At 38.8% G+C, this 23,749-nt stretch overlaps 1 long non-coding RNA gene across 3 annotated transcripts in view; it reads left to right on the top strand.

Moving 5' to 3' along the window:
- Window positions 1–21,931, top strand: part of LOC144194047 (uncharacterized) — a 66,138-nt gene extending 44,207 nt beyond the window's left edge. The window contains exon 4 of one of the 3 annotated variants that reach the window (XR_013325814.1): window positions 20,434–21,931. This is a non-coding gene — a long non-coding RNA (uncharacterized LOC144194047). Of the gene's footprint in view, window positions 1–1,931; window positions 2,249–11,913; window positions 12,181–20,433 lie in introns of those variants that run through there. The other 2 variants (XR_013325816.1, XR_013325818.1) reach the window with 2 other exon arrangements.
- Window positions 21,932–23,749: the final 1,818 nt, after the last annotated feature.

The raw sequence follows: 23,749 nt of genomic DNA, 5'->3' as shown, positions 1-23,749 counted from the left end.
ATTTCCCCCTCTTACTTTCCACCACGCTCTCCATTGAGTTCTTGTCTTTCCCCGTGTCCTTTCTCCCCCATTTTCTTTGTAACACTATTCGCCGAATTGCACGAGATGGTGTTTTGCCTCTCTAATTACGGACTGCAATTATATTCAATGATCAACACATGGAAGATTAATCAGCCGTCGTGAAATTCACGTGAAACAAATAAACAGAAAAACAGAACAAAGTGGGGATCTCACGGGTGTTCCGTTGAGGTGCTTTGTGGCTCATTATACAACTATTCATCTGTCTAACAGGCATTTCTGCACATGCAAGGTGAACTTTGTGCTAAAAATGGATTCAGAAAACAGATACTAACAAATCACACATGCCTGGAAATATATCAGGAGCTAAGAATGCATTTATCTCAAGGCCCGGTGGTGTCAAAAATACGGCCCGCGGGACGGATGCAGCGCACTAAAGGCGGTTCGATCAGGCCTCTGGGGTTGTTCTAGCTGAAAGGCAATTTGTAGCTAATTCCTAGTCTACAAACAGAATAATATGCTTTTATTTATTTTTTTGTTATTCTATCTGCCGTCCCATTCGTTCTTTCGACCCCTGCAGTCAAAAAGGCGCCATCAATGGGTTGTCATCAATGAGTTATCAAGGAACTAAGAAAGGGAATAACCTGTAAATGGCCAAAAAACGATAGAACACAACCCACAGAAAGGAAGCAGCCCGGAAATCCTAGCAAAATCATGAGAAAATTATCCAAAAGTACCCCAAAATGAAAAGGGAGTAACACAAAATTAACTCATTATCTGCCACTGACAAAATAGACTTAAACAGGCAGTGGATGCTCATTTTCAATGCCATTGAGGCTACTAAAATCTACAAAACACTTGTAGAAAAATGCAATGTCAAAAAAAAGGATTATTTTTTTGTCCAATGGAAATAAATGGCTTCTGATTCTAATTTTAGGTGCCCTCGTTGACACATAGTTGACTCTCAATTGGCATTTTCCGGTGATTTGGGAGGGTGCTGGGGTGGCAGTGTCGACTTGGCTGGGGCGGACCCTCGTGGTATTCGGTCCTCTGCTGTCTTAACACACCAGGCTCTGTTTACATTTTGGGTTCATGGACTCTGTGGATGGAGATACCGCTCATATTTTTCTGGGCTCTCCTTTACTCTTGGGGTCTGGGAGATGGGCACGGGGGGCATAATTATAGTGAAAACCTCTGCACTGTACTTGGCAGAAATTCAGAGCTTAATGGTGATACATTTTTGGTTTTGTTTTGAAGTGACCAAGATGTAACATTGACATCAGGAAGGTCAACCTTCTTTTTTGGTTATTTATTCTTTTTTTTTTACCGTTGATTTACTGGAATTGCATATCCAACTGCACTTGTATCGCTCTATGCATCATGCAGCAGACGCATGGCCACAATCTTATATTAGTGTTAGAGAGTGGGCTGAGTAGCCGCTGCCAATACAAACAAAGAGATATTTTGTTTGGACATGCTTCCAAGACTGATAGGGCAGTCATTCAGGCGACATGATTGAGCTTGACTGAACTGGCACACGTCTGGCTTGCCGTTCTCTTGTCATGTCAATGTTGTAATGTTTGATGGTTTGATTTACAACTAGAGTTTGTAAAACATATTTTATTTATTAAGTCATTGAATAGTTTTTTTTAACAAAATCAAGTCAGTGGAACAACATAGGAAATATCTATGCTAAACATTAGGTACTTAATCCCATTATATTGTGTTAGTGTAATTTAAAGGAGGGTAAGTCTGAAATATATTACTACAATATCCATAAATAAACAACAACCCAGTTGAATTCATTTTGAATTCATTATTTCAATATTTTAACTTTCCTTTTTAAATGTAATCATTTAATGTCAAATTATTTTAATAAAATGAATCTGAGGCATAATGGTTTATCTTGAAAGGTTAACACATCCGAGGCAATCTAATCAGCCTGTGGGATAGAAGAGGTCCAAGAGGAGCTCCTTAATTGCTCGTTTGTTGTGGAACTCCAAGCACTCAGCAGCGCTAACTGGCCCGCCCCAGTCTTTGCCCCTGAGCTCTCCCCTCCCCCTGACTAACTTTGAGCACACACGCACATGCCCACACAGTAGATGTTTACTTGCAATCATGGCATTTAGTTACAATAATTTATTTCCTCGCGTACATGACATGGAAAATCCAAATTACTGCCATCCCTGAACCTCAGAGCCAAGTCAGACATTTTGTAGTACGCTTGATTGAGTTACAGTTGACATGGTAACACATAGCAGCTTGTATAGGTGAATTGGCTGAGAGGCTCCCAACTCAGGATTTGAATAGTGTGCATGTATGCGTGTATGCGTGTGTGTGTGTGTGTGTGTATGTATGTATATGTATATGTATGTGTGTGTGTGTGTGTGTGTGTGTGTATATATATATATATATATATATATATATATATATATATATATATATATATATATATATATACATATATATATATATATATATATATATATATATATATATATATATATATATATATATATATATATATATATATATATATATATATATATATATATATATATATATATATATATATATATATATATATATATATATATATATATATATATACATATACATATACATATACATATATATATATATATATATATATATATATATATATATATATATATATATATATATATATATATATATATATATATATATATATATATATATATATATATATATATATATATATATATATATATATATATATATATAAATAAATAAATAAATATAATATGCATGTATGTACATCTAAATAAACATTTCCTATTTCTATCTATTTTATTCCTATTTTCTATTATATTTGTACAATGAAAAACTCATCCCTGGTGTGTCAACACGCGTGCAAAAAAAAAAGGTTTGGGACAAGACTCCGGCGTGTATTCACTGGGTCACAGGGTTAACACAAGCCAATTACCAAAACAGTTAAGGAGGAGACAGGAAACACAATATTTACCAGATGACTGCCAGAGTGATGCAACACACACAAACGCAGACAAATGCACACACACCTCCAGTTTTATTTTTTGACCTCCGCCAAGCCGCTCTCCACATTTTGATGGATTCATGTTACCGATTCTCAGAATGTCATTTTTTTTTGGACTGCATTTTCAAGACTGTCAGCCCAAAGTCCATCCTTGCGCAGGGAGACAATGTTCATGCTCCATTTTGATGTTTTGACAGAGCCGATAAGTCTAAAGGTCCGTATATCTGATATGTTTATATTGGGGATGTTTGCTATGACCCTGGCGTGTGGCTACGGGACGCCGCGGGAGGTCGCAAAGTTTCCTGTTTATCACATCTTCTCCCATGAATGTCAAACAGTTTACCTAACAAGGTACTCTGTGTCTCCTTTTTGTCACATACTCTCACACGCAAAAAAGTGCACTAATTTCATATACTACACTGAAATCCAATCGGAAGTTTGGTTCTCATGTTTTGTCGCGTTAAAGTCTGATAGTTGAGTTGAGTTTTTCCAAGTAGGAAGAACGTTGTCATCAATGAAAGAGTTGTTTGGATTCATTTAAATGGAATTGATTATCGTTATTGCCTTTTTGTTTTTGTTTGCTGTCAAAACATTCAATAGCCTTGATGTAGAAATTACTGTTTTTGCTTTACGCGTGTCAACAATAGTAGTATTATCATAGTTGATGTCTTTGTTTCCAAGCACCAGCAATAAAAACAATGACATTTAGAAGCTTTTCTTGAACTCTGTTTTTCCTTGTCTTGGTTACATCTCGCTCTTGGCTTTTTACTGTCTTGTAAAGCATGCAAAAGCTGCACTATGTAACTTGAGAGAGAGAGAGAGCGTGTAACAGTGATGGAGGGGAGGGGGTTGTGGAGGGTGGATTTGGGAGGAAGAAGAGGGTAAGCACAAAGTATGCACGTGAAAGCTTGGAGGAGGTGATGGTAATTTGCAAGCTCCGTTTTAGAGACTTAGAGGATCTGTCATCTATTTGATATCTTCCATGACTGCAAAAGCCTCGATGGGTGGTTTGGCATGTGTGTGTGTGTGTGTGTGTGTGTGTGTGTGTGTGTGTGGGGGGGGGGGGGGTCCTATAAATGGCTAATTCTGTTGCAACACACTTGTGGAATATACTTATGATTCTTTGAAAACCTATCCAAAATGTGTGGTTTTGTCAATAGTATTTTTCCTCTAAATTTTTTTTTTAACAATTGGAAAGTGTCGTATCTTACGCTGCTCAGAATCTTTAGAAAAATATATTTATCTTTAGAAAAATATATATATATATTTTTTTTTGCCCACCATCAATTCACATTGAATTCTTTACAATTAAATTTGGCTAGTTCCCTAACTACTCGAAAAACAAACATCTTTTTGTAGTTCAAGAATGCAGTGTTCAAATATTATTAAAGTTTTACACAGTACAACACATCAAAACACTTGAAACAATCATTTATTGTTGGGACAAATCCTACATCTCAATGCACGACTTTTTACTGAAAAGCAAAGTGCATTGCGTTCAACAACTTACTGCTAATTTTGTGCTAAAATTCATCCACCTATTATTGTCATTATTATTTAGTACCATATAGCTAAAAACAAGCTGTTCACAGCACAGTGGCTCCTGGGTTTACTTTAGATGGATTCTATCGTGTGCTCAATTTGGATGAAGTGACCCTTGATGCAACAATTCAAGGTTTGTTAAATAATAATGGTGAGCTGCGTGTCGCCCTTGGGGCCTCTGATAGCCATAACGGAGCGTATGCTCATCTTCATTGGACATTCTACTTGACGCTGGCTGCAGCCCCAGGCACGCAGAGCTGAGCAAGTGTGGGTGCAGGAGGTCAGAAATGTCCAAAAACATATGGACTCCATTGAGATTTAGTCTTAGAAGTCAAACATAGACATATGTCCTCTACACTTTTTATAATTGTTTTTACCTTTTGCTAAACAGCGCTATGTCTCTGTGATGGATAAATGTATCGAATCGTGTGTGTGAGTGTGTGTGTGTGTGTGTGTGTGTGTGTGTGCGCACGTGTGAGCAGTGCAGGATTCCATGCACTTAAAAGAGGCGGCGGCTAGGGAGCGAATGACACAGCCGATGAATGGAAGAGTGTGGGTGGTCTTCTCCGAGCCGAGCCCATGGACGTGGAAGTCAACTGTTAAAGGCCGCTGGAGTAGCTTGAGTGAAATCACAATATCGCCAAATGAGTAACCTACGTGCTAGAGAGCGGTGGTGGAGTTGGGGTGCGGAGGGTCTACTCCCCTCTACAAAGCCTTTCTTTCACATGGGGAAACATACATGTGTTGGCCGTTGCGCTTAATAAACTTTCAATAGATTTAAATTGCCAAAGAAGTTTGAATTCAACTGACGAGAGTCTGTGTCTCAAGCGTGGTGTGCGCTCACTATTCCGTATCTCCTGCCTGAATCCTGGTCAACTTGAAATGATTCACAATGGTGAACTCATTTAGTTATTTATTGATTTTCTTGAAGCCCCAAGCAAATGGTGCCTAATCTAAAAGATGTATTAAAAATTCTCATGTCACCCTATCAAATACGTTTTAATGGTAATAAAAATAATTTTAAAAAAAATTAAAGCCACGTTCAAGACACACAAGGACAACAGACGAATAAAACCAGACAAAATAAATATGATTCAATTGAGTTCCACTACAGATTTTTTAATATTAAAGCAACTAATTAATTTTAACCATCTCAGAAGGGTACACATAATATTGTATAATAGTTTATTGTATGGTTTCCAGCAAAACTAAGGATAATCATAGATTTGAATCTAATCTAATTAGATTTTTTAGATGTGTAAATGGCAAATAAATACACCAACACCATTTGAATTCCTTTATTTTCCTCACACAATGTATACCATTCTATCACCTGTGCCGATAAATTTCATGTCCCAGCTTAAAAGGAAAGCTAATTACCCAAATAATTAATGGCACAATTTCTCCCTTTTTTAAACGTATCAAATTTTGGATTGATCATGATTTTAGGACGTTGGTGATGTGGCAATAGTGTGCAGTATTTGACAGTATGATATCGGGATACTCAATAATAATATAAGCTAGTATAGAACCTTGAAGAATGCAGAAACATTGTTTTTGTTCATAACAGCTTTAGGTAACTGATGATGAAGGAAATGTGTCCATTTAGTGTCCCCAATGTTTTAACATTTTGCGTTTAGTTGACTTTTTTCAATGTTTTGCCAAATATTAACAAATTCACATCCTACATTCCTGACCAGAGGAGTAAATCCAATTAAGTAGTTGAATGTTAAACTTGATTGAATTCACTCAGTCTACATTGCTCTCATCTTCACTTTTTGTTCAAGAAGAGTCGTCTCGTGTATCAAATCAGACAGAAGCAGACAGCCTCACTCTGTTGCATTTTCCTTCACTTTCTTTGCTAGGATAGGCTTCACTCTCTCAGTCTGTCTGTCTCTGTGGATTTCCTGTGGCCTCAGGGCTCCTATGTGCACCTCTCTCCAGGGACCCAGCTTGTCTTCCACACACACACAAACACACACACACACACACACACACACACACACACACACACACACACACACACACACACACACACACACACACACACACACACACACACACACACACACACACACACACACACATAATCAGCACAGTGTCTCTGGGGCCACATTGATAAAGATCTCTAGCCTGGTCCACTACTTCCCATTTGTGCTCAGAATGCAAAAGATGTTGCCAGTAACACGATTTCGTTTGTGTGTATGCGCCCTTGCACGCCTCCCTCTGAAAGTTTATCTTCGGTGAATGGATATTTCTTCATGTAAAGGACGGCGGAGGTCAGAGCCGTGGAGGCTTTTGCCCTCTAAAAGCTGGATAAAGAGGGCAGAAGCTTTTTTAGCTGCAGGGCTTCAGCCGTTGACAATATTTTCCAGATGGGCTTCGTTTGCCCCCTCATTCCACCAATACACACGACACTGTCCTCTACTGAGGATATCGTACTCGCATGCACGCCTACGCACAAAAAGAAAAAGAATATTTCACTCATTTTCATGCATCTTTTTTCTAAAGGTTTAACAGGACAGATAGGATAGCCTATTATAGTGCTTTTTGTACAAAATTGGTATTAACAGACGTTGTGGTCATGCTATATACTCATATCTGTATAATGAAATAATTCTTATGTTGCATTGTGGCTATTTATTTAAGTTAACTGATTGTATTCATAATTTTGCTCAACTTTTATCATGCAAAACTTTTACGAATCTGTCCAAATGTCTAGATTTCCTAGTGATCACGTCTTTTTAGGGTTGTCCTCGATCCAATCACGTGATCGGAAATCAGGCCTGATCATGTTATTGTCAAATGATATGAATCAGGTAAAAAAAAATTGTATTATAAAAACGTATTCATTCACATTTTTAAGTATTAACTGGTTGGCAGCAAATAGTAACAAAATAAGTCTTAAATATTCCTAATACAAATATATATGCAGCATGTTTTATAAGTATTGTTGTATTTACTCTATTGAAACTATCCTTGTTGGAAAAAAAAAGTGCAAGGACAGCAAAATAATGTATACTTTAAAAAATACATCATTTAAACACTTTGTATGCAACGTAATTTTTGGTGCAATTGATTTTTAAAGAAGGGATTTGTGATTCTTTTTTTGTTGTTGTCTAATCTCAAAGCTGGAAAAAAATGTCTCGATAGTCAGCCTTCTGTCACTCAAAACACAATATTACGCTTTTAAAGACAATATTTGATACGACTCACACAGAGTAGGACCATATTTTGCTCATAGTGTTGTGGCTGGTTAGTGTTTTTGACTGTAAAGCATAATGCTTGGCTAAGTTCCCATCTCCCTGCACTCCTGAATGCGACATAAGATTAATCCTCTCCATCATCAAGCATATCATTGAGGCGCACTTACAATATGTGTTGTGCAGCAGAAGATCCTTCCCATGCGACGGTGTTGACGCACAAAGAGTCAGTGTTCGCGGGCCTCCGGTGTGACGAGCTGTGACGGGGCGGTGTGAAACTGCCACAGAAATAGATTGGGGTCACAGGCAATAGCGTGCATGGAGGTTCAGCCTGCGCTTTCTTAGTAATGCGTGTGTGTGAGAGAGAGTGTATAGGGTGGAGGTGTGGGGAAGCGAGTGTGTGTCCATACCTCTGTATTTTTGGAAACCACATGGCAAAGACAGTATGCGTACTTGCACACACACACACACACACACACACACACACACACACACATTCATGGCACATCTCTGACGGCGTAGCATCAGTGAGTGTGGGTATCCGCTAAACGCGTACCCACCCACAAACCGCCACTATGGACATACTCCACATACACACGCTGGTCTTTTCTAGCCACACGCCCATATGTAGTGGCTAAACTGCCCACGGTATCGGGTTTAACCCTCTCCTCTCCCCACCCTCAACCTCAAGTTCATCATCACTTAGCGATGACGACATGCGAGCGTGTGTAATTACCAAACGTTAACAGCCTCGCTATGTTTACCTCAATGATACACAATCTGGAGGAATGTCAAACAAACAGTGTGAGTAAATAATACGTCTTCCAGGTGGCGCTATTGATCACCGGTTCTCGCTTACGCCACCTCAACTCAGCAAGACCCCGGGATCGATTGATACCATCATTAGGCGGCTGATTTTGGCCCACAACCTCACACAAACCCTGTTTGTTATTGTGAGAAATGTATTGGTCCACTGGGCATATACTTGGCTTTGCTGATAAAAAGGCAGCAGTTCCTTAGACAAGAGAGAAAATAATAGTGATGGGAGAAGGGGAGTTTTTTGAGGAAATAGGTTACTCAGGTCTCTACTTTCATATCTGAGGATAATCTATCATATAAAATTTTCTCATCAATGTACATCCATTTTTAGTAGCATGAAAAAAAAACCAAACAAATCCAGTGCAAAATGACATTATTTGAAGGTTCTATCAACGAGAAAAAACAATTCACAACGGAAGCCATAATGGAAGTATCACTCGCTTTATTTTGCAATTGCAGGCACACTTATTGAGGGTATACCGCTACAGCCTTACATAATCAAAGTAACTTAGCCCAGTGTGAAAATGTAATTGTGAATTGTTTTATATATAATCAATTAACTCTGGTCAATGTTGGTTAGAAAGCTGAGTTCATTTTCTTTGACCACACCCAAGGCTGATTACCTCCAGCTCTGTTTAAACAATACATCATTCCAATTTGTACCCAATTGACGAATTAAAGCTCGCCAAAAGAGCTCAAAAATCAAAATACTACAATTCAAAGTAACTCAAGAATGCAATTAACATCCATCATTCTGGAAAGGGTTACAAAGCTATTTCTAAAGTTTTACGATTCCAGTGAATCAGGATGTGAACCATTATCCTGAAATGGAGAAAACATGGATTAAGTGGTGAAACAAAAACGACCCCAAGAGCACAGTGATGATTCATCCAGTAGGTCACAGAAAAACGCAGGACAATATCTGAAAAACAGGCCTCCCTTTACACTATTGAGGTTGACCCAACAATAGAGAAAAGACTGGGTAAAACTATGTCTAATAATCAAATTCTAAAATGAAAACCACTGTGGCTTAAAAAAATATATATATACAAAGGCTTGTTTTAATTTTGAAACCCCCACACAACAGTACAATCCCAAATAATTTTGAGGGACCATTGGATAGGCCTAATGCAAAGATTTATCTTTTAGTAAGTTTGTCATAACTCGCATAAAAGTAAAATAAGGTGGACATTTTCGAGGCTGGAACTGCTTACTTTGATGGAACCATGAAATCTGAAGGAGAATGATTTTAGGATGAAGAGCACAAGATTGGTAGAAGGACATCAATGCAAAATCCTAAACACTCGGACAAATTAAATGGGCAATCTTTGTCAGAAACCCTTCATAAATCCTGAATTAAGATATTCCTTTAAAGCAGAGTGAGCCCAAATATGCAATGTGAAAGACACCCTTGTCTCTCATAGAAAATATTTTGATTACAGTGACTGCGGTTGTGGTGGCCCAACCAGTCACAATAGGGTGCAATAACTTTTTCACACAGAGCTCAGCAAAAACAAAACAAAAAAATCAATTTTATGTTTACTTGGTTTAACCTTAAATGATATTTACATTTGTTCATGACCTTAAACATAGTGTGGAAACTAGCTCGCCCCCTCCAAAAACAAAAATATTGTTTCAGCACTCCGTATGACCAAGATTATACTCCAACCCTTTATTATGCAATGTTTGATGCAATATTTCCCTAAATATTCCCACTCCAATTTGTACGACCCCTGGGCCATTTTGCTTCGGAGGATCCACTGTACAAACAAAGATGTATTTACGTACTGCGGCCCGACTCGAAAAAAAAAAAAAACATCTGTTTTCCATGAGTCTCTAAGCTGGCTGGGAGCAGCCAAGTACATCACAGAGGGTATTAGGGGTAATTTACTTATTAGAGAAAAAAAAGACTCAATCTCAGGAGCTGTGATTGTAAATGGAGAAGGAGCTTATCTGGACGACTATCAGTCTTCCTGCAGGCGGGCATGAGACAGCTGTTTTACGCAAATGCACACGCGTGTACATTTTATTGAATACAAATAAACACAAAGCAAACGTACGTATGTAAGCTCGCGTCACCTTAGTTTAATTGTGCTCACGAATGGCTCCTCTGCCAAATCTAACATTTCAATTTGGCAACAGACGGCAAATGAGAGAAAGTTGTCAAATTTGAAACTATGTAAACAGAGGAAATGCTTGAAATTTCCTCAAAATGTGCCCGCTCTAATAGAGGCCGTGCTTCAATTATATAGTCAGCAGGTATGTCATCTACTTAAGCAAATAAATGCCTCTCCCTAAATACATGGCTTTTACCCTCGGGGACAATAAAGTAACAGGTGCTGCCAGGAGGTAGCTATAATTACAATAGCCACATTTCCACAAGGTGCCGTTCGGTTCACTTAATGTGGGCACGCTTGGATATGCTACACCCTAATTTGGTCACCGTCTCCACCACGGCTGTGTGGTTGATGGCAGATTAGCATGGCAGAAAGCTTGACTTCCATAAATAGGAGTGACATCTGAACAGCTGGCCTGTAACTTGGTATCATCACCCCTAAAAGTTACAATATACTATTGTACTTCATTTTCATTGTCCAAGGCATTGCAGACATCTTTCTTGTTAACATAAGAAAATAACATGGTAGACTGTCACTCAATACGTTTCATACAAGATGCTTTTACTACATTCAACTACAGGACATAATGTGATTAATTAGGATTTAAATGTCAAGGTGCGTCCTATTTGACCAAAACAAGAAAGAAACCAGATGAGGAGCATTAATAATTGCAAAAATAACAAAATCCCATTAAAATCACTCCCTTTGCTGATCTATGTCTAATGATATACTGCTACTGTCTTTAATCTCATTCATCACGTTAACACTCATTTCTTACCCATTGCGTCACCTTTCATTTCTTAGTTTTCTTTCTTAAAATGTCGCGTGGCTCCATCTTCAGGGATGCGCTTATTGTTAGTGTCTGAAATAAAGTTGCGCTATCTATCTGCCTTTGTAATGACCTGTGCGTGTGTGGCATTAGTCACGACCAACCTGCGTCACTCCGCAGACGACTGCCGGCAATTTTGTGCAAGAGCGGCACTGCGGGGGCTAGGAAATGGAATCCAAATGGATACATTTGGGAAAAAATGCTGCATCATCACGGCTCTAATCTTACAGCCAGTAATCCACCCACTCTCACAATCATCCTCTATCTTCCCTGGACTTTTCTTGAGTAGATCCCCTACTCTGATAATTGTCTTCCACTGATTTATGACTCTGGTTTACTCCCCCACAGAAAAAGCCGTCGCCTGGACGTTCGGCCTTCGGCACCAGTCCGGCGTGATTCAGCTGAAACAATATCCCGGGAATAGAATAGGCTATACAGTGGCAAAATTAGCATTGCTGGACAACTAACTTTTAGAGATTCTGCTCCAGTCAGGTCACTTTTTTAACTCATGTCCAATGTTCTTTACCTGGTAGGCGATCGTTCAGCTGTCTAGTGGCGTCAATGACACTAAAACATGAGCAGTTTAAATGAATTGAACCTCTGACGACGTCAGGCAATGAGTTAAAAAGCATAAAATTCCCACATAACCAGTATTGATGCACACTAGTTAAGAGCATGCTGGACAACATTGTGATGTGTGAGTGAGTGCAGTAAAAATGGGAGGTTGTTGGATTATGGAGGAGAGTTTTTGGCACCTAATCCTGTGATTGATACAATCAGTTGGGTGGTCCGATTGAAGTGCGTGCGATGTGTGACGTTTGACTGATCTGACGCCTCTCTTTTGATCGTCCCCGACTCTGTGATGGACACACGCATACACAAACATTGACCTGATAAAGCATGTTACAATACACCCACGTTAAATTCCTGACATCACTTAGGTTGAGTGTGTGTATGTGCAGAAAAGAAGTTGTGTCTGTTATGTTGCATTATATTTGAGAGTGAATGCTTGAGTCGGGGTGTGTGAGTGAGTGAAAGAGCAAGGGACCGACTGGTGAGTGAGTTTATGAAGGGAACTTTCTGTCTGTTCTGTGTCAGGTTGACTTTACCACAGTGATCTGGCTCATTACTTCCCCATCCAGGACTCTGAAATGTTTTTTTTAGTCCTCTATTGATGAAAAAGACCTCCTAAAATCAATAGTGGCCATCATACAAGGTAGAATTGTGATTAGTACACTTTCAAAACTTTAGGAGAATGCCACACACGCCATTATTTGCAGACTTGGCGAAGATGATATTTCCTAGAAGTGTCCAACAGCAACCGGTCCATGTCAGGGTCCAAAGAGATGCTCCAACCGCTGCTGTCTGTGTGGCCTTCTTTGTTGTCACGTCAGGGCGCTGCTCCCTTTTCCAGTTCAAACCGCAGTGTGTCATGGCCACAGAAATAGGTCTCTGTTTACATCACCTTTGAGTCACCCCCGAGCTTATTTTCAAAGATGTTCTGTGGCAAATTTGGTGGAAAAATGTTTCTTTTCCTTTGGCTTGAGGAAAAGAAATGTGAGGTGTGAGTAAAATCTCATTGACGAGGGCGTGACATCACTGGTAAATCTGGGTTACAGTTGAATAAGTTGAAAAGAAGAGCTATTTTACTGAATTTATGCCACGAATAGTTTTTCATCAAACAGGTCATGGTGATGTTGTTGTCTTGAGTGAGGGTGCCACTCGGTTTATTACACAGTGTAGGGCGCCGTGCTCAGGATCTAACTGGCATTGCAGAAGTTAGGAAACCAATTTTACACGGACAAAATACATGCATTCCAATACAATAGCTTTATGTCTTAATATAGATGAATTACGGTATATATTGTTATGCTTATATGTTAAATCTCTGTGTAGTAAAAAAAAAAAACGTTGGCCTAATATTAGTTCCACAATATTTAACTGGCAGTTATATCTATATTCTTAAATTTCCTTTACATTTAAAAAAAAATGAAACGGTTTTCCTGTTGTAATGTTATATGTAATCAATCTTAATTTTATCAATTATATGTAATCAATATTAACCTTTATTTTACCGATATGGCCTTTTTAAACCAGCAAAAACTACATTTTTGTTATTAGTCGTAATTTACTATTTGTATATTTTGTTTTTAAATGCAGCAAAAAGCCAAATAAATAATGCTTCATGTATTTTAAGGTAATATTTGAATATTTAGGGATGGTACATAAATTTAATACCTAACTCTAAAACTCTTTTCAGACGGTCAATTTACACTCTTCAGCACAATGTCCGAGGTTTCTCCAACAAGTTGATGGGTGGCTGATAAGACAACTGGGGGTCAAATCGGAGTGGTCATCGCCTCTCCACTCAGTGTGCGCCACCATAAATCACACGATAGTGTCTGGGTGCTGTCAAGCCTGCCTTATGCCCGCTAAGGTTAAACCAACAGCGGCCAAAGCAGTGTAGGGAGGGTGCCAGACATAAACGGACCTTTGTCTTCTTCAATTTCACTGTCGGGCAGTTGCGTTAGGGAAGGAAGACTCTTCTACCGAACTGACATTGTATTCCAGATGCTGTCATATTTTAGTGCTGCATCCATTTTTACTACACTGCTCTGTCTTTCCTCACCTTATGTCTTTAACTTCGAGAGTACCGGGCAAGTGGGCTAAAGATAGAAGCTCTTCAAGGCGTCGTCTGTCTTTTAGTGACACTATTGTAATCAGGAGCAAAAAAGATCCTATCCATACAGACCGGGCTCGAAAGACTGGCGTAAGTCTCTGAGTTGCTTGGATCATCGCCAGGTGCGGAAGACGTGAGCGAAAAACAGCAAAAGGCTCGCACTTGGTCTAATGTGGGATCGCAGACAATGCATTTGTCCAACAGTGCCTGCAGAGTGCTGTTGGGTAACATGATTAATATGCCATGACTTCATTTGGGCCACCTATGCGTTTATGTTAAGTCAAGGGTGTCAAACGCGGGTTGCTTCGTGGGCCGCATTAACGTCAACTCCATTTCATGTGGGCTGGATCATTTTAGATCTAATATCTAGATTTTTTTCATTTTTTAAAAATTGGATTAAAAAAAACTGGATCAAAAGCCCTACATAGTCTGTTTTTATAGAACAAACAAAAACACTGTTGGTTTTGCTGTGTGTACACGCACATGCAAATGTGGAATTTCAAATCTTATAACGTGCCCAGGTTGGGTCTCCCTGCATGCCACTATCAATGGCTGGCATCAGTTGGCTTGCAGCACATCATCACCAACTGCCCTTTTATTACAGGAAATGCCATGAGCATTGAGAGCACCAATTGGCCCCCTCTGACCGTTTTCTATGATGCGGTGGAGGTGGTGGGTTGTGGACCCTGTGAAAACTAGTTGTGTTTTCAATCAAAAGGGGGTAACCTTAACCCTGGGATTTTTGTGAGGAACATTCATGTGCGTGTGGTCCTGCCGGAGTGATAGATTTGTGGAAGGAGGAGCGTGAGGCGAGGCCCGGTAAACAGTGCTACATGCATGTAGGAGGTCTGGGGGCAGACCAAAGCCAGAGCTGTCAGGATTGCAGACAGAGATATAGACAGATCCAATGCCTCCACAAACAACCTTCCCATCTAGCAGCCATGTTTAACCCCTTCAGGGACAGTGGTCACCGACTTACAATAGACTATGTATTGTTGTAGATAGTAAAAGACGGAAATGTAGTTGTAAATATATTACATTGATTGAAAACACCTATTGATGGCAATTGATCGCTCCCAGTTAAAAGAGTGCTTTTGTATTCCCATCAATGGCAGTTTAAGAGTTAATTTAGTGTGCGTGCCCAAGCGATTTGTAAAACAAAAAAAGAAAAGTTGAATATGATCTGTCTGTCTACTTTTTAAATGTATTTATTAATTTTTTAACAAAATATGGAAAAAGATATTGCTCATTATAAAATACATGTGGGCAACACAAATTCCACAATTAGATGTCATTTGTGGACCAAAAATATAGTTGATACATTAAAGAAAATAAATAATATAAAATCATAATTTGTGCACAAAAGGGCACTGTTATAAAATATCACTTTTTAATGAAAATATCAATGCTTATTTATAAGCCAAAAATGCATTGCTTCAACAGAATACTCATTGTGTTTGGAGCAAGGTTGGATGTGTTTATGAGTATACAATATTTGAGGTGTGTCTGCCACTTTGTGTGGATAGTTAAGATCTATGTTTGCCTGTGAAGGTGGAAGTCACCCCTATAGTGACCCTCTTCAGGCCTAGGGGTCAAACATTGTTCAGGAGGATGCAGACAAGCCGGCTGATGGATGGCCATTCCCAGTGTTTCCCTGGCTTCAGCGCTACTCCGGAAATCGTAATTCACCCCTGGGGAGAGGCTCAAGGCGGCCCGGGTCCTCTGCTCCACACAATTTATGCCAGAATTCAGAAGTTGATGAGAAAGTTGTGAGCTCTAAGTGGTATTACAAAGGTGGAGTAAATCTTGGGGTGCAGCTGTATCCCTCCCTCACCAGTTTTCCGAGGCATGTAGAGGACGGGTATAATAAATGGATTTTTGAGACGTTATTTCTAGTGTTAGTACTGTGATGGATAAAGATAACGGTGGAATTTAGAAGAGGTCCAAAAAAAATATCGGTCACTAAAGAAGTTGGATTTTAGACTGTACATGTTATCAGTAGAGTATAAACACCTGTGTTGAAGTCAATTGAGGAGTTTCACTTGCTCACGCAGTGTTTTACTGCCATCTTGTGGCGTCTTGGACAATTGCAAAACCGGTTTAGAAATATTGGTCCTTGTGCTCCCGAAAGTTTGGGAATTCAGTGTGTTGTTGTTTCTAACAAAGTCTGGGGCAGAATAGTATTTCATAGAATCAATAACACTTCATGTCGACATGGCCCGGTTTCAAATGGCAGGTTTTGTGAGAGAAGAGGATAGCAAAAATGATTACAAAAACTTTCTCCAACATTAATGTGACCTATTGTGTGTAAACCAACTTACAGTATAGTGAATATATGTTTTACTATAAGCCATTCAATATTTTCTACTACACATAGACATTAATTAATACATTAATGAATTAATTTCTCCTAAAATGACCTGCTGATGACTGTTTATGAGGGTATCCTGCATGATGAGAATATGTAAAAGTTTTGAGTGTTGCTGCAAAATTTTTGAGGGGCAACTTCCTCCAAGGAAAAAGCTTGAACCTTTGCCCTTGGGTCATACTGTGTATTTGCTGTGTTTTGCAACATCAAAATATATCTCAAAATACATTTTCATGTGAGGAGAAGAAGAAGAAAAAACACTTCCACTCTCACGGTAAACATAGCAGAAAGGTACTCTCACATCCCCATACATTTAGGGAACTTTCTCAATTCTGCACATTAAATAACACAAATCCCACTTTCTCACAGGCATTTTGGGGGGTCATTATGTAAAAAATGAAAGTACTCATGGCACATCCTGTATTATTCCAAACACGGAGAATAAATGAATATTTGTTAGTCACATTTCACTAAATTATGAGTTAGTCTTTTGTTTCATTTTGTGGAATATGTTTCTTCCTCTGGCTAAAATCAACATGGATAAATATCTTTGTGGTTTTATCTGCCAGCTTGTCTTCAACCTCTCCTGTGACCTTCCCTTAATTCCCCCCACTGAGACTCTTACATGTGCTTCCAGCAACAATCTTTTTATAATTGATTTTTTCCTGTTTGCTTCTTCTTTGTGCTCAGCTGTAATTGTTGAAACAACTGCGATGCTTGACTGAAGAGTACATTTGTTAATTTGCCGCAATATCTGAGCTCTTTTCGTATAAGGAATTATTCATGCATTCTTCTTACATAAATAAGAGCCATATATTTTGAAAATACAGTGCATATTCACCACATTTCTGTGTTTATTTGAATTCTTTTCAGGTTTGTGTCTAACATTTTCCGATCCAGAAATGAGATGATGTAGATAAAAACTAGTTTGACGCAAGCCCCAGGCTTTAAATGTACCAGAAATCGCAAATAAACCATTTACTCACTAAGCACATAATTAGATCAAATCTGCTTTGTAATTTGAGGGAACTGAATTCTGGATTCCATGTTTATTTGCACAAATTCAGCAAGCATGCCCTAAGCTGTGTAAACTTATCTCAAAATTAGTTTTCACAATTGTTTCAAAGTATTTATTAGAATACGAATGAACCTAGAATGCATTTTAAAGGCACAAGGACTGTCAAGTCGCTTCCCATGTTGTTTTTGGTGGTGTACAATATCATTTTGATCTTTTACTCCGTTATTTGTGAATGGATCACAATGGAATTTGGTCAGCATGAGAATATACTATATATCCTATTTTTTTTATTTTTTTTATCGCTACTTTTTTAATTCTGGGCTTAAATGAGCAATTAGGCAGTGGTGGGGACGTGCACTCTTTGTCGCGGCCTTTAGCCAGTTGAGAATAGTAGTGCTTTTTGGAAATGTCTCTCCTAAAATAATCATAGTTAATACAATGACTATAAATCTTTTAATCTCAATTTCGTTGCACCTTCACATATTCTGATTTCAACCATGTACAAGGAAATAGAGCTGAGATCATGATTTTACTTGGTTGTGTGCAAAGTACAAATATTATTGATGTAATCTGTCTTCTAAATGTAAAGAAACAACACTAACCGTTGAATTCCCTTGGGAAATTTACTTTTAGTCTAAAACAGTTCATATGATAATACATTTTAAATCTGTACTGTTATTTTGAATATTGGTATGAGGTGGTATTTTCGAGGTATTCCATAATCTGCAACTAGATGGAGACAGAAATGTTTATACGTCGTAATGAGTAATTTTTGGCTGTTTTTTTTTAAAAAGCCCTGTATTGTTTGACAAAATCTGATAAAAACATTTAGCCATATTCTTACATGGTTGAATAAATTGGACAGTGCTAATATTTATTCTCATTATCCTTTAAGCTTTTTGTGCTAACTATGCTGTATTCTTCCGTCACCCCAGATGGAAACTGGAGGTGTTTCCCCTGAAGTACAATATTTGACTGCAAAATATCATGGTTAACCAGTCAGATACGATCCGCCTCAGAGATCGGTGCAAGTAACATGCAAAACATCAAGCAAAAGCGTTGAACAAAAATAGAGTCCACAAAACCGCAGCAGTTACACCTGCACAATTGTTTCCAAATCATTCCTCTCCCGTCCCTTATAACTGAGGTTAACCACAGACTTTTGCACTAATGTTACTTTATAGAGTCAAATTCCAAATGGTGAGGGTTCCATTTTAAAGGGGGAAGTACATACTATCCCCGCCACTTTCTGTCCAGATCTGTGGTTGGCAGTCACGGCCACTTCTCACCTTCACATGCGCTGGAGTCATTTTAGAGCCTCTTTAAATAATCTCCATCCTAGCAGCACCTGCATGCGTGCCAGCCGGCGTGCCGCTTGTTGCTCAGAAAGAGGTTGTGCAATCGACGTGACTAACGCTGTCGGTCTAACGTTGTAGTCAGACCAGCAGGGTTCTTCAAACCACAAACATCCTGTTCCTCAATTAACAGATTTACATGCAGTTGCTCACACATTACACAAACAACAATACAGTACACATTCATTATTAAATTAGGATTACATTGTGCTCTGCTGCATAACCATTATTCCAGATGTGAATACATAATAGATACTTGATTTATTTATTGTATAGCTCATTTACTCCATGTTCAAGTCATGTTTACTCTAAATTTACAAATGCAATATCACTTGGTGGCATGGCCTAAAAAATTAAATTTAGGTTCCAGTGTCCACAAAAAACTATCCATTTTAGAATTCTTTCCTCTGTCTTGAATGATTAATTCAACTTTGCAGATTGAAGATCATGCTCATTTAAATAATGGTTAAATTTCTTCTTGGTTTTCATTTGTTTATATGAAGACCTAGAAGAAAAAGCGGTTCAGAAAATGAAACGAGAGATGAGATGAACTCTCTTTTTTTCCCTCTTCCTTGTGTTGCCAATCCGGAAAAATGAAGTTTTAACTGCCAAAAAAAAGGCAAACTAATTCACATGGACTAATTCAAATTTGTGAACACCGAGCCGTGATTTTTTGTTCAGTCTTCCCCGATAATGTGAGCATCTCCTTCCTTCCTTCGCACTCAGTTTTGTTTCAGTTGAATATGAAACCAGTCTTGAGTTTTACAAAGCTCAGCAGTACTAGTAGTTCCAATCCCATTTGGAAATACTGTGATGTCATACAATATACTTAATGCCATAAAGTCCTATATTCAGATTGTAGTGATCCTTATGAGAAAGATATCACCAAATTTAGTACAACTCATGTCGTCACACGTTTTTAAGTACTTTTTTTTATCATAACAAAATGAGAAAAAATAATCAAACAAGAAACACAATAATGCAATGTAAAGCATCTTTGACTCCTGAAAAGAGCTATATAAATAATTGCATAATTCTTCTTATATTTATTATAATTAAAAATAAATCCAAATTAGATATATGAATACAAGTTGCTAATGTGAATGTATTAATTTTAGCATGATTCAACACTACATATTTCAAAGTGCTTTACACCAGAGGCAATTAAAGAAGAATCATAAGTCATATTTATCGCGATTTAATCATTCACTCAAAAATAAAAGTGACAAAAAGAAATAGAACTTAAAGATAAATGAAGAGCAGAATTTAGGATAGTAAATGACAGTCACACTGACTGACTTTTCCAAGTTAGAATTCAGATGTTTTCTGTTTCACTTATCATGAGTCTGCAAAGGCTTAGGAGTTGCCCATCGCATGTCTGCGTGTCTGTTCCTCTTTTTGGGGGAGAAGTTGTTCATCTTCCTGGCCTCCTTCCTGTCCACATCAGATCAGGCGGTCAAGGATCTCGCTGGAGTGCAGCAGCCTGACTGACAACTGACGCAACGGCCCACCCGCTGATAGGCCGCCACTGGACCAATCCTTGCTCCTTCCCTCCTTCACCTTTTGACAGTTACAGCTGATTCTGGCCGCCTGTGGACACTTGATATCTAGAATCTAATGTGAGATTCATACAAGAAGCAGGAGGGTTGATAGAGAATGACCATTGTCTGGGCCGTTGACGGCAGGGGGATACACGAACTCTCCATGTCAAGCGCCGTCCAAAACATTTTCAATTTTCAAAATATAAGTGTACACTTAAGCAAAAATTTAACAAAATCAACTACATTTCAAATAGTTCCATCCATTCTAAATGGCAAATTATATTTGCCGCTACTTGCTTGCTACTCTTTTACCGAAGAGGTACTTTTAAGCGAGAACAAATCTAGGTTTGAACCGAAACCAATAAGAGGATATGAAGCTTGATAGGTGTTTTTTCGCGTGTTTGGTTGGCCTTCTCCTACGTTCCAGGATGTGGGATCTTTGTCCACCTGTGTTGGTTGTCCTCTCTCCCACTTCCTCTCTGCTTATCTAATCTAATCTTAGCCACTTTTATTCTCCAGCAGTCCCCTTGACGGAAAGCCCACCTTGGTAATACTGTGACGGATGTATATGATTTGGAATTACATCTTGTGAAACTTTAATTTTGAAAGACAGCAATATACTTTCACGCAAACCAACTACTGTTACTTGATAAAGTAGCACTAAATGTTGCAAACACTTGATCACCATGCTGTTCTATACAAAATATGAAAAATATTTCATGGTGAATGAATGTATTTTTTTTCAGTTGAAGGGCCTTTTCACTGTGAGATGACATGATCCTTTCAAGTAGTATGACATTTCACGGATGGCAACGTGAGCTGTGTTTGTCGCAGATTTCTAATGGTAAATTGCGGGAAGCCCCAGACGCCACAAAGAGCTGTTGCAACACAAAGACAACCACACTGCAGACACTGGACGTGAGCACAAAAGACACACCGTTAGCAGAAACGCGTCCTTCTCTTCATGTCGCATTCAGAAATACCGTGTACGAACACAATATCATTTCTTTGGGATCTGAAATGTGAGTTGAATCAACACCGTGTCTGCATTTTGCGTTTACATTATAGAAATCCAGTCTCAAATGTGAGATGTGGGCTTGGGAGGTTGGTTTGTTTCCTGTGACAACGTCTAAATAATGTTCCTGTTCTGTAGAATTGAGAAAAAAAATACCTCAGCACACAGACACATTTATAACGAATGTGAAAGTGTGGTCTTTCCAAGTGATTTATTTTTCAAAGGTACAAGTTTTTTTTTTTAAAGAAGAAAGCATTACTAAACTGTCGTTTCTTAAAGTAAAAAGCCTTACTATTTACACTTTTATTAACATATTATGTTAGGAAAGAAGCCTTACTATACTAATCTATGTCATCTTTTAGTCTTACTATACTATGTCATTTTTTTTAAAGAAAAAAAGCCTCACTATACTAATAGTTGTAAAAGACAAAACAACAAATACTACTGTTTATTTTTGGGAGCTTGTGGTCCAGTGAATAAGGCATTTGCCTCCCACCTCGGTAGATCTGGGTTCAAATCCTGGTTTGCTCTGTCTACCTAACTTTTCCCACTTGAAGATACTTTTAAGTACTAAGTATGATCTAGAAATGAAAAGAGACAAAACAAGAGATTCTACTGCCTAATCTTGGAGAGTGGTGGCCCAGTGGCTAAGTTATCAGTCTCCCGCTTCTGTGGTCCTGGGTTCAAATCCTACTGCATGCAAAGATTTTCCTACTATTATTCAGTCAAAGAAAGGAGTGAAAACAACAAATACTACAGTTGAATGAAGAAGAGTGGTGGTGGCCCAGTGGGTAAGTCATCAGTCTCCTGCCTCTTTAGTCCTGGGTTCAAATCCTAGTGCTTGCAAATATTTTTCCACTAAGTCATCAAGTAAATGAAAGAGATAAAACTACAAGTACTACTGCTTACTCTCACAGGGTGGTGGCCCAGTGGATAAGTCATCAGCCTCCCACTTCTGTGGTCCTGGGTTCAAATCCCACTGCATGCAAAGATTTTCCTACTATTATTCAGTCAAAGAAAGGAGTGAAAACAACAAATACTACAGTTGAATGAAGAAGAGTGTTGGTGGCCCAGTGGGTAAGTCATCAGTCTCCTGCCCCTTTGGTCCTGGGTTCAAATCCTAGTGCTTGCAAATATTTTTCCACTAAGTCATCAAGTAAATGAAAGAGACAAAAGGGCAAGTACTACTGTTTACTCTCACAGGGTGGTGGCCCAGTGGATAAGTCATCAGCCTCCCACTCCTGTGGTCCTGGGTTCAAATCCCAGTGCAAGCAAAGATTTTCCCACAATTGCTCAGGTAAAAGAATAAATATTAATGTCTAAGTGTCTAACTAAATAAGTCTTCAGTGGTGGATGAAACATTTTGTCCAAAAAATGACTAAGTGTTTCACCCCATTTCCTTGGATAAAACGTTTCAACACCTATGTATAAGTGGGGCACGAGTTGGTGTAGTGGGTTGCACACTCGCCTTTGCACGGAGAGAACGTGAGTTCGCTTCCCGGTGTCGGCGGTTCACTGACCAAGCAAGCGGTCGAGGGTCGGCCGAAGGCCGACCCGAGAACGCCCTTTGCACAGACAGGTCCTTCAAGTGTCTTCCGAACTGCCGAAGGCAGTTCGGAATATAACCTTTTGCTGAAAAGTATGACTAAGTGTTTAATATAAATTAAAAAGTTTTTCTTTTTTTTTTTTCCCTTCTTCTTATTCCATTGACCATTTCTTCTTTCTAAGTATTTTCAGCCAAACGACGGCAGCGGGAATCGAACCCAGGTCTCCCACACGGGAGTCCTGTGATCTAACCTCTGCGCCAACCAAGTGACTACACTTTTCTTTGTAATCATTTCAGTGTCTTTCCAAGAAGTCCACAGAAACATCTAAGTGAAAAAGTGTCCCAACCGGGAATCGAACCCAGGTCTCCCAGACGGGAGTCCAGTGATCTAACCTCTGCACCAACCAAGTGGCTACACTTTTCTTAGTAATCATTTGAGTGTCTTTAGAAGAAGTCCACAGAAATAACTAAGCGAAAAAGTGTCCCAACCGGGAATCGAACCCAGGCTGCCCACACGGGAGACGGGTGCGTTAACCTCTGCACCACTTTACCCTCAAGCATCATTACATTACACTGAAACAACTAAGGGAAATGTTTCATACTTAAACCATTAATGCTTGTATTTACAATTACAGATTTTTTATACACCAAAAAGCAATCA

The sequence above is a fragment of the Stigmatopora nigra genome, chromosome 3 (genome assembly GCF_051989575.1).
Source record: "Stigmatopora nigra isolate UIUO_SnigA chromosome 3, RoL_Snig_1.1, whole genome shotgun sequence".
NCBI lineage: Eukaryota > Metazoa > Chordata > Actinopteri > Syngnathiformes > Syngnathidae > Stigmatopora > Stigmatopora nigra.
The sequence above is the reverse complement of the archived record's forward strand: the minus strand, read 5'-3'. Positions and strand labels throughout refer to the sequence as shown.